Consider the following 9376-nt stretch of genomic DNA (forward strand, 5'->3'; position numbering starts at 1 on the left):
AACATTTCATGCAAAGATGGGTTTGATAAAGGACAGAAATGGTCTGGACCTAACAGAAACAGAAGATATTAAGAAGAGGTGGCAAGAATACACGGAAGAACTGTACAAAAAAGATCTTCACGACCCAGATAATCATGATGATGTGATCACTAATCTAGAGCCAGACATCTTGGAATGTGAAGTCAGGTAGGCCTTGGAAAGCATCACTATGAACAAAGCTAGTGGAGGTGATGGAATTCCAGTTGAGCTGTTTCAAATCCTGAAAGATGATGCTATGAAAGTGCTGCACTCATTATGCCAGCAAGTTTGGAAAACTCAGCAGTGGCCACAGGACTAGACAAGGTCAGTTTTCATTCCAATCCCAAAGAAAGGCAATGCCAAAGAATGCTCAAACTACCACAAAATTGCCGTAATGCTCAAAATTCTCCAAGGCAGGCTTCAGCAGTACATGAACTGTGAACTCCCTGATGTTCAAGCATGTTTTAGAAAAGGCAGAGGAACCAGAGATCAAATTGCCAACATCATGGAAAAAGCAAGAGAGTTCCAGAAAAACATCTATTTCTGCTTTATTGACTATGCCAAAGCCTTTGACTGTGTGGATCACAATAAACTGTGGAAAATTCTGAAAGAGACGGGAATACCAGACCACCTGACCTGCCTCTTGAGAAACCTGTATGCAGGTCAGGAAGCAACAGTTAGAACTGGACGTGGAACAACAGACTGGTTCCAAATAGAAAAAGGAGTACGTCAAGGCTGTATATTGTCACCTTGATTATTTAACTTCTATGCAGAGTACATCATGAGAAACACTAGACTGGAAGAAACACAAGCTGGAATCAAGATTGCTGGGAGAAATATCAATAACTTCAGATATGCAGATGACATCACCCTTATGGCAGAAAGTGAAGAGGAGCTAAAAAGCCTCTCGATGAAAGTGAAAGAGGAGAGCGAAAAAGTTGGCTTAAAGCTCAACATTCAGAAAACGAAGATCATGGCATCTGGTCCCATCACTTCATAGGAAATAGATGGGGAAACAGTGGAAACAGTGTCAGACTTTATTTTTTGGGGCTCCAAAATCACTGCAGATGGTGATTGCAGCCATGAAATTAAAAGATGCTTACTCCTTGGAAGGAAAGTTATGACCAACCTAGAGAGCATATTGAAAAGCAGAGACATTACTTTGTCAATTAAGGTCCATCTAGTCAAGGTTATGGTTTTTCCTGTGGTCATGTATGGATGTGAGAGTTGGACTGTGAAGAAAGCTGAGCGCTGAAGAATTGATGCTTTTGACTGCAGTGTTGGAGAAGACTCTTGAGAGTCCCTTGGACTGCAAGGAGATCCAACCAGTCCATTCTGAAGGAGATCAGCCCTGGGATTTCTTTGGAAGGAATGATGCTAAAGCTGAAACTCCAGTACTTTGGCCGCCTCATGTGAAGAGTTGACTCATTGGAAAAGACTCCAATGCTGGGAGGGATTGGGGGTAGGAGGAGAAGGGTAGGACCGAGGATGAGATGGCTGGATGGCATCATGGATTGATGGACGTGAGTCTGGGTGAACCCCGGGAGATGGTGATGAACAGGGAGGCCTGGCGTGCTGCGATTCATGGGGTCGCAGAGTCGGACACGACTGAGCGACTGAACTGAACTGAGTGTCCTCCACCTGTTTCTATGTCCCCAGGGTGAGCCAGGAAACTTTTAAGACCAGCAGGTAGGTCTGCCTCAGGCTTCTGTGAGATTACTGCTTTGCCTTGGATCCTAGTGTGCATGAGATTTTGTGTAAGCCCTGTGACATGTCTGTTTCCCCCAATTCTGTGGTTCTCCTGCAATCAAACCCTCTTGACCTTCACAGCCAGTTGCTCTGGGGGCTCCTCTTTCCAGAGTTTGGACACCCGCCCCCTACTAGGGGGCGTGATGTGGGTGTCAGAGCTCTCACTCCTGTGAGAGAACTTGTGTAATATAATTAATCTATAGTTTATGGGTGGCCCATCCATGGGGTATGGGATTTGATTATATTGTTAGTCCGCCTTTCCTAATGGTCTCCTTGAGGCTCCTTCTTTATGTCTGTAGAAGATCCTTTCTGGAAGGTTTCAGACTTTTTCAATGACAACTGTCCTGCCAATTGTGATTTTTGGCTCATGAGAGGAGGTGAGCACACCTATGTCTGCCATATACAACAAGTGAATTCCCTTGGAGTCAGATTATACTGATTGCTTTTATTTTCCTGATTATTTGTCAAATTTAGCTGTTTCTTTGGATACTTGATTTTTGGTTGAAAATGAAGACTTTGCAAATAATATGTTGTAGTGACTCCAAATTCCCTCCTATTCTGATGATTATTCTGTCTTTTTGTCCCCCCCCCCCCCCCCGGCCTTAGGCAGTTACCTTGCCTGACAACAAACTGCAAACTCTGCTGCAGCTGCCTGACTTCTGCTCTCACACTCACCCGCCCTCCATGTTCGTCAATTTACACCTACTACATTTTCTGCTTTGCTCTTAGGCTTTCCTGCTGCTGCAATTTAAGCCAGGTTTCCTATCAATCACCCATTCCTGCCAAATTTGTTAAAGCACTGGAAATTCAGGTGGATTACAGAGCTCATGCTTTCTGTTTCACCTTGTTTCCAGGGAATCCCCCAATTTCCAGGTGCCCTGCCGGTTGGGCCCATCCTCTGACCAAAATTCCACCTTTCTGGTAACTGAACTGAGCATGATTGAGGAATGCAGTTAATTTTTTAAAAATCAGACTCAGAGGTCTGTATCTGGGGCATCCCATGTTTCACTCCAGGTCCCTGACTTCTTTTCCATCATGTCTCCTGAGATGTCCCTTTATACGCAAACAGTTTAGCTGTCAGTCAAATATTTGAACAGTTTATGCTCAGAATTAGAGACTCCTTGTTTCTCATACTATTTAGTATTTCCCTTCTGAAATTTCAGTCCTGAACTCTGATCTCTAGCACATTTAGTTGCTATTTTAAACTATATCCTTGGGAAAGAATGACATACTGAGAACAAGAAACGCCAAACTTGAAGCACTTATTCTAGTTGTGGCTTTATGAGTTTAAACTGTTCCTAGTTTTTTGTTTTTAATATTTTATAGTTATGCATTGATTTTAAATTATCCAGATTTGTAACTCTCAACTGCTAAGTGTTTGCATAGTTTCCTAACCTTTCTGTCTTTCTTCCTGCCTTTCTGAGGTTCTGTAATTTTGTTTAGGAAAATCAAGTTTAAGGAGTTTTTCAAAACACTAATTATAATTACCTGTGGTACAAATCGATTTTGGTTCAAGTATTTTATGCTGATAAATTACCTTTAACATATTCATCTTTCTATATTTGACTAACTGCTTTATATCTTAGGTGTAATGTCTTTTATAAATCATAATTCTTAAGATGTTCTTTCTTGTAGGATATAATCATTAAAATAACAATGTAAGTAAAACAATCAACCACTGACAATTCATTTTTTAGGTTATCCTATGTCAGTATGCATTCAATGGCCCTGTGCTAAGCAGACAAAATAGGAGAGGGGGTATATTGGTATATATAATGGGAGGGTCAATAAAAACTATCCTAAGCAGAAAAACATCCTGGAGGTAGAGAATCAGAGTATTTACATAATTTCTGGCATGGGTTCTCTTCCAATCTCTGACACTATAAAGATGGGCACTAGCTCATAAGGCATCAACGTTCTGTGAAGCAAACAGAAGCAACATATAGAGGGAATTCTGTTCATCTTGGACACATACTAATATCTGACCCTGCTCTCCAGTGAATAATTACCCATCAGTCCCTGGTCTAACCTCAAGCCACATACCTAAAACCAGAATAGGACAAACTCTCTACTTAGTCTCTACCGTCTGCTATCTCGTACATCCAGTGAATCCACTAAGCTACTGTGAATTTTTTTTTTTTTTTTTGAAACATTCAATCCATAAGACCCTGATGCAGGAGTTGAGGGGAGGGCAGCCAGCATCTGTGGATTTTTTTTTTCTTTTTTACTTATTCTGAGGAAGTGTAAATTGGCTTCTTGTTTTGTTTTAAGAGTCTAAATGTCAAGAGTGCTTAATTTGATCTGCTTTACATATGTTAAGAAGGAAATTAGAAACCCTATTAAAGGCTGAATGCTAAGAGTTTTCATCAGTAACTTGAGTCTGTTGGTATCTTTTTTTTTAATGTTTATAAGTTGTTTTGAGAGTTATGAAATTTTTATTAATGTGGTAAAGAAAAAGGCTATCACATTGAAAGGAAGGAGACATTTACCCTCATCCTAAGTTACTGCTTTACTTTGATCCTTTGTGCACACTTCAACCAGGAGGTCATCCCCATGCTAAGTGAGATCTAATAGGCTTAGAAAAGAGATAAGAAACTTGAGAACATGGTTTAGTGGATTGGAATAACAAAGTGCAAGGAAATATAGACAAGCAATTCTTAGTGCTAGCTAAAGAGGTGAGAGGGTAGAAAGATACAATACTGGAGGAGCGAAGCTAACGGAAGGAAGGAAATGGTCATAAGGACGAAGACCAGCAAACCAGAGATTTTTAATCTATCAGGAAAAGAGAAGACAAAGAGGGAAGCTGAGAAATGACCACCTGCAATGAGAAAAGGATTGATGAAAAAGAAGCATTTAGTTATGCCTCATAATATGCAATTTAAGGTCCTTCTGAAATCTCCCAAAATGCAGCATTCCTTTTCAGGTTTTTTTAATGATATAATATGCTGTGACTGTTCTTAAAGTCAAGAGGAAAAAAGACACTTTTATTCAAGTAGCATTCCAGGGACTTGGAGCATGTTAGACATAAATGAGCCCAGAAAGCCCTCTAATCATGACAGTCAGGTTGCTGAATTTGGGAGACAAGACAAAACCTGTGATTGGATTGCCCTTACAGTGCCATTTAAGGTAAGAGGTGAACTGGAAGAATTACCATAAGATAGGGAGAATGCCTGATCTGTAACTAGATATATCAAAAGGAATAGAGGGACTTCGCTGGTGGTCCAGTGGCTAAGCCTGTGCTCCCAATGCAGGAGGCCTGAATTCAATCCCTTTTCAGGGAACTAGATCCCACATGCTGCAGTGAAGATAGAAATCATACGTGCTGCCAACTAAGATCTGACACAGCCAAATAAATAAAATTTCAAAAAAAAAAAAAAAAAGGAAGAGAGTCTTAGGACTATGCGAGATTGCTAGACTGTAAAAAAAAAAAAAAAAAACTTAAGAAATCCCCTCACGAGTTTGCAGGAAGGAAATTAGTGTTTAAGCCACATCTACAGACACATAATTTATTGAAACATCTGAGTCATTCTTAGAGGAAGACAAGAGGTCTGTGACAGGTACAACTGAATACTTTTAGGACCTTTGTCTGGCCTCACAAGCTAACATCTGATTCACAGTTGCTCAGACCTCAGAGCACTGAGAAAGTAAAGTTTTCAGAAGTTACATTCCAGGTCTGAAAAAGAGGTGTGCTACTGAAATAATACAACAGTGGTGTGTCTCAGAGACTGAGAATCAACAGAAATAAAAAGGAATATTATAGATCCTACATTAAGTATAGTTTGAGGACTTTCTCTGTAGACTTCCATTTTTATGACTGAATGCCCACAGTAGTCCTAAGACAGAATGCAGAGCAAGACAGGGAGCTGAGGGTAATTTATAAAAATGCATATGACAAAATCAAAGAATACCTCTATACTGACAAGATTGCGGATGTCATTTTACAAAACAAAGAAGTATATGCCCTTTATTCATATTTGGTTTTTTTCATAAAAAAAAACTACTTCCTTCCTCATTTTAGCAGTGTGTGATGCAGCAAACTTCACTCCTTCAGACACAGTGTGTAAGTGCATTTCTCAAAATTAACCATAACCTATTGACTCTATATCAGGAAAGCACACAACTTTGTTCTCCATAAAGTCATGTAGCTAATTGATATTTTAATCATTTCAACTGAGTTATCACCACTCAATTCACATAATGAGGTAGAAAATTCTACTCTAACCAACTTTCCCTCAAAACACCACATCTGAAAACCGAACACACATATGATTCTTCTTCATATTATTATTTATCAACTGAATTCTGTAATCCAACTAGGCAAACTGGTATCAAGTGTTTTCTGCCATCTCTCAGCTGATCTCTGATTATTCCCTTCAAATCCTAAATAAGCAAAGATACTCACAATGATAGTATGGCTTTCAAGCTCTTGATGATGAATTTACTTTTCAAACTTTCAGATATAGCCCTTTTTCAATTCCAGTGTTAGCAACCCAGGTCAGATTCTCATTAAAACTCATTCTGACCATTGAAACTCTATACTAACTAGCTTTCTCTCTTTGATTTCAGAAGCCCTTGACTCTGAACTAGCCCCTCTGATGTGGATGTCTCAAAGCATTTCATATCAGTCATCTCTCCATAAAAAATTTTTGTGTGTACACTCACAGCATACGTGCATTTATTTATTCATAAATTATGTGCCTGTTTTAATTTGCTAATACTTAATGTACATTTTTTAATATACAAAAAGAAATTTTAAAGGTGAAGGATAAATAAATGTCTCCCTAAAGCCCAGTGAAATCATATCCTTCTGCCTCAGGGTAGTGATTAGATGACTTTTAAAAGTCTGTAAATCCCTATATTTTTATGTGCATATATAGCTTCCAAGGGCTTTCCTGGTGGCTTAGACAGTAAAGAATCTGCTTGCGATGTGAGAAACCTGGGTTCAATCTCTGGGTCAGGAAGTTCCCCTGGAGAAGAGCATGGCAACCCACTCCAGTATTCTTGCCTGGAGAATTCCATGGACAGAGGAGCCTGGCGGGCTATAGATCATGGGGTCACAAAGAGTTGAACACAACAGAGTGACTAACACTTTTATAGCTTTCAAGGCATCTATGACCTCTTAGGTTAAGATTCAGCAAACGTATCACTTACACTGATCCCCAGATTGATTTAATAAAACACAGATCCTATCCTAACACTTTCCCTTTCCAAAAATCTTCGTTTAAAGATTGCACCCTCTCTTCTTTAGTTAGTGAACATAGTGCTATAGACTGAGAACTCTACAACCTTAATCTCTTGACAAGCCTGCTAACTAAACAGAAAACATCCTTTTCTCTAGTCAGAGTCTTACATCATTTTCTACTTCTCTCTGAAAAGAACTACTACTTACATGTAAATAATATTACGAGTAACAGCTACAATTTATTCAACACTTATTTTGGGTTGCATATGTCCATTATCTTATTCAATCCTAACAACATTCAGTTCAGTTCCGTCGCTCAGTTGTGTCTGACTCTTTGCGACCCCATGAATTGCAGCACGCCAGGCCTCCCTGTCCATCACCAACTCCCGGAGTTCACGTGATGCCATCCAGCCATCTCATCCTCTGTCGTCCCCTTCTCCTCCTGCCCCCAATCCCTCCCAGCATCAGAGTCTTTTCCACTGAGTCAATTCTTCGCATGAGGTGTCCAAAGTACTGGAATTTCAGCTTTAACATCATTCCTTCCAAAGAACACCCAGGACTGATCTCCTTTAGAATGGACTGATTGGATCTCCTTGCAGTCCAGGGGATTCTCAAGAGTCTTCTCCAACACCATTATAGGACAGGTATTATTATGCCCAATTTACAGAAAAGTAAACTGTGCACCAGAAAGGTACAAAGTTGAATTCAAAGCCAAGCCTGGGTAACTAAATCCTGAGCATGTTTCTGATATAAACTGTTTTTGTACCTCAAGTGCCATATCAAGTACAAATCCTGTCCTAACACCTTAGCCCCAACCCATTCCTCTCCATGAAGCACGAGAAGTTATCTGCTGTATGCTTTTTAGCACTTTGTTCAGACATCTAAGCACTTTGCATATAACTGTATATATACAATTGTATATAATTATATATAGAAATATACAATTCTGTATTTGAATACTTTGTGTATTTGTGTGTATTTGTCTTCTCTCCCACTTTATTCTAAAACTACTCAAATATTAAGCGTGTTTTTCATTATTATTTCTGTCTCATCTTATCTAATATTTAATAAATGTCTAGATACTCTTATAGTGATGTAATAAATTATAATTTGACTGTGAATTGATTTACACTTTATTTTTAAAGAATAAATGGCCTATATCTGGTCTTCCTATGTTTATATCCAAGTTTTTGTGACTAAGGGAACAAGATGAGCTATGGCTTTTCCAATAGTCATGTATGGATGTGAGAGTTGGACCATAAAGAAGGCTGAATGCCGAAGAATTGATGCTTTCAAGCTGTGGTGCTGGAGAAGACTCTTGAGAGTCCCTTGCACTGCAAGGAGATCTAACCAGTCAATGCTAGAGGAAATTAGTCCTGAATATTGATTGGAAGGACTGATATTGAAAGTTCAATACTTTGGCCACCTGATGTGAAGAACTGACTCATTGGAAAAGATTGAAGGCAGGAGGAGAAGGGGACGACAGAGGATGAGATGGTTGAATGGTATCACTGACTCAATGGAAATGAGTTTGAGCAAGCTCTGGGAGTTGGTGAAGGACAGGGAAGCCTGCCGTGCTGCAGTCCATGTGGCCACAAAGAGTCAGACATGACTGAGTGACTGAACAACAATAATCACATATATATCACATGTATATCATCACAGCTAAGATTATGTAAGCTTATCATATAAACAAATTCAAATTGAAGGATTTTCTACAAAACTGGCCTGGTCTCTGCAAAAATATTAATGGCATGAAAGATACCAAATGCTGGTGAGCTGTTCTAGATTCAAAGAGACTAAAAAGATGTGGATAAATGTAATATATGGGGAGAGGGAGTTACATAGGACATTACAGGGCAATTAGAAAAATTATCTAAATTTTCTTAGGGTGATAATTGAATTATTATTTACAAGTGCTGCTTTTAGGAAACATATATTCTAAAGTATGTTAGTTCATAAGTTGGCTGACTTTTAAGGCTAATTTTCAAATAGTTGTATAAAAAGATAAAAGCATAAAGTAGAAAAGAGATAAAGAGGAAGAAATGGAAAGAACAAAGGAAGGAAAGGAAGAAAGATGAAAGAAGGAACTATGAATGGAAGGAAGAAAAACAGAAAGAAAGGAAGAAGGAAGAAGAGATTAATTATGGTGGGGGGTATGTTTGGTTAGAGATAGGAAACAAATATGGCAAAATATCAGCAACTCATGAATCAAGGGCAAGTGTACATGAACTGTCATGGTACTATTATTACAACTTTTAAGTAGGTAAAGGTTTTTCAAAGTAAAACCTCAATGAACCAAAGAGAAGATGCTATTGGTCATCTTATCAGTCCTAAGAGAAAATATTTTATATATATATATATGTATGTATGTGTGTGTGTATACCTATATATGTATATATACACTACTCAGTTTTGAGCAGCTTG

The sequence above is a fragment of the Capricornis sumatraensis genome, chromosome 13 (assembly GCF_032405125.1).
Source record: "Capricornis sumatraensis isolate serow.1 chromosome 13, serow.2, whole genome shotgun sequence".
NCBI classification, from domain to species: domain Eukaryota; kingdom Metazoa; phylum Chordata; class Mammalia; order Artiodactyla; family Bovidae; genus Capricornis; species Capricornis sumatraensis.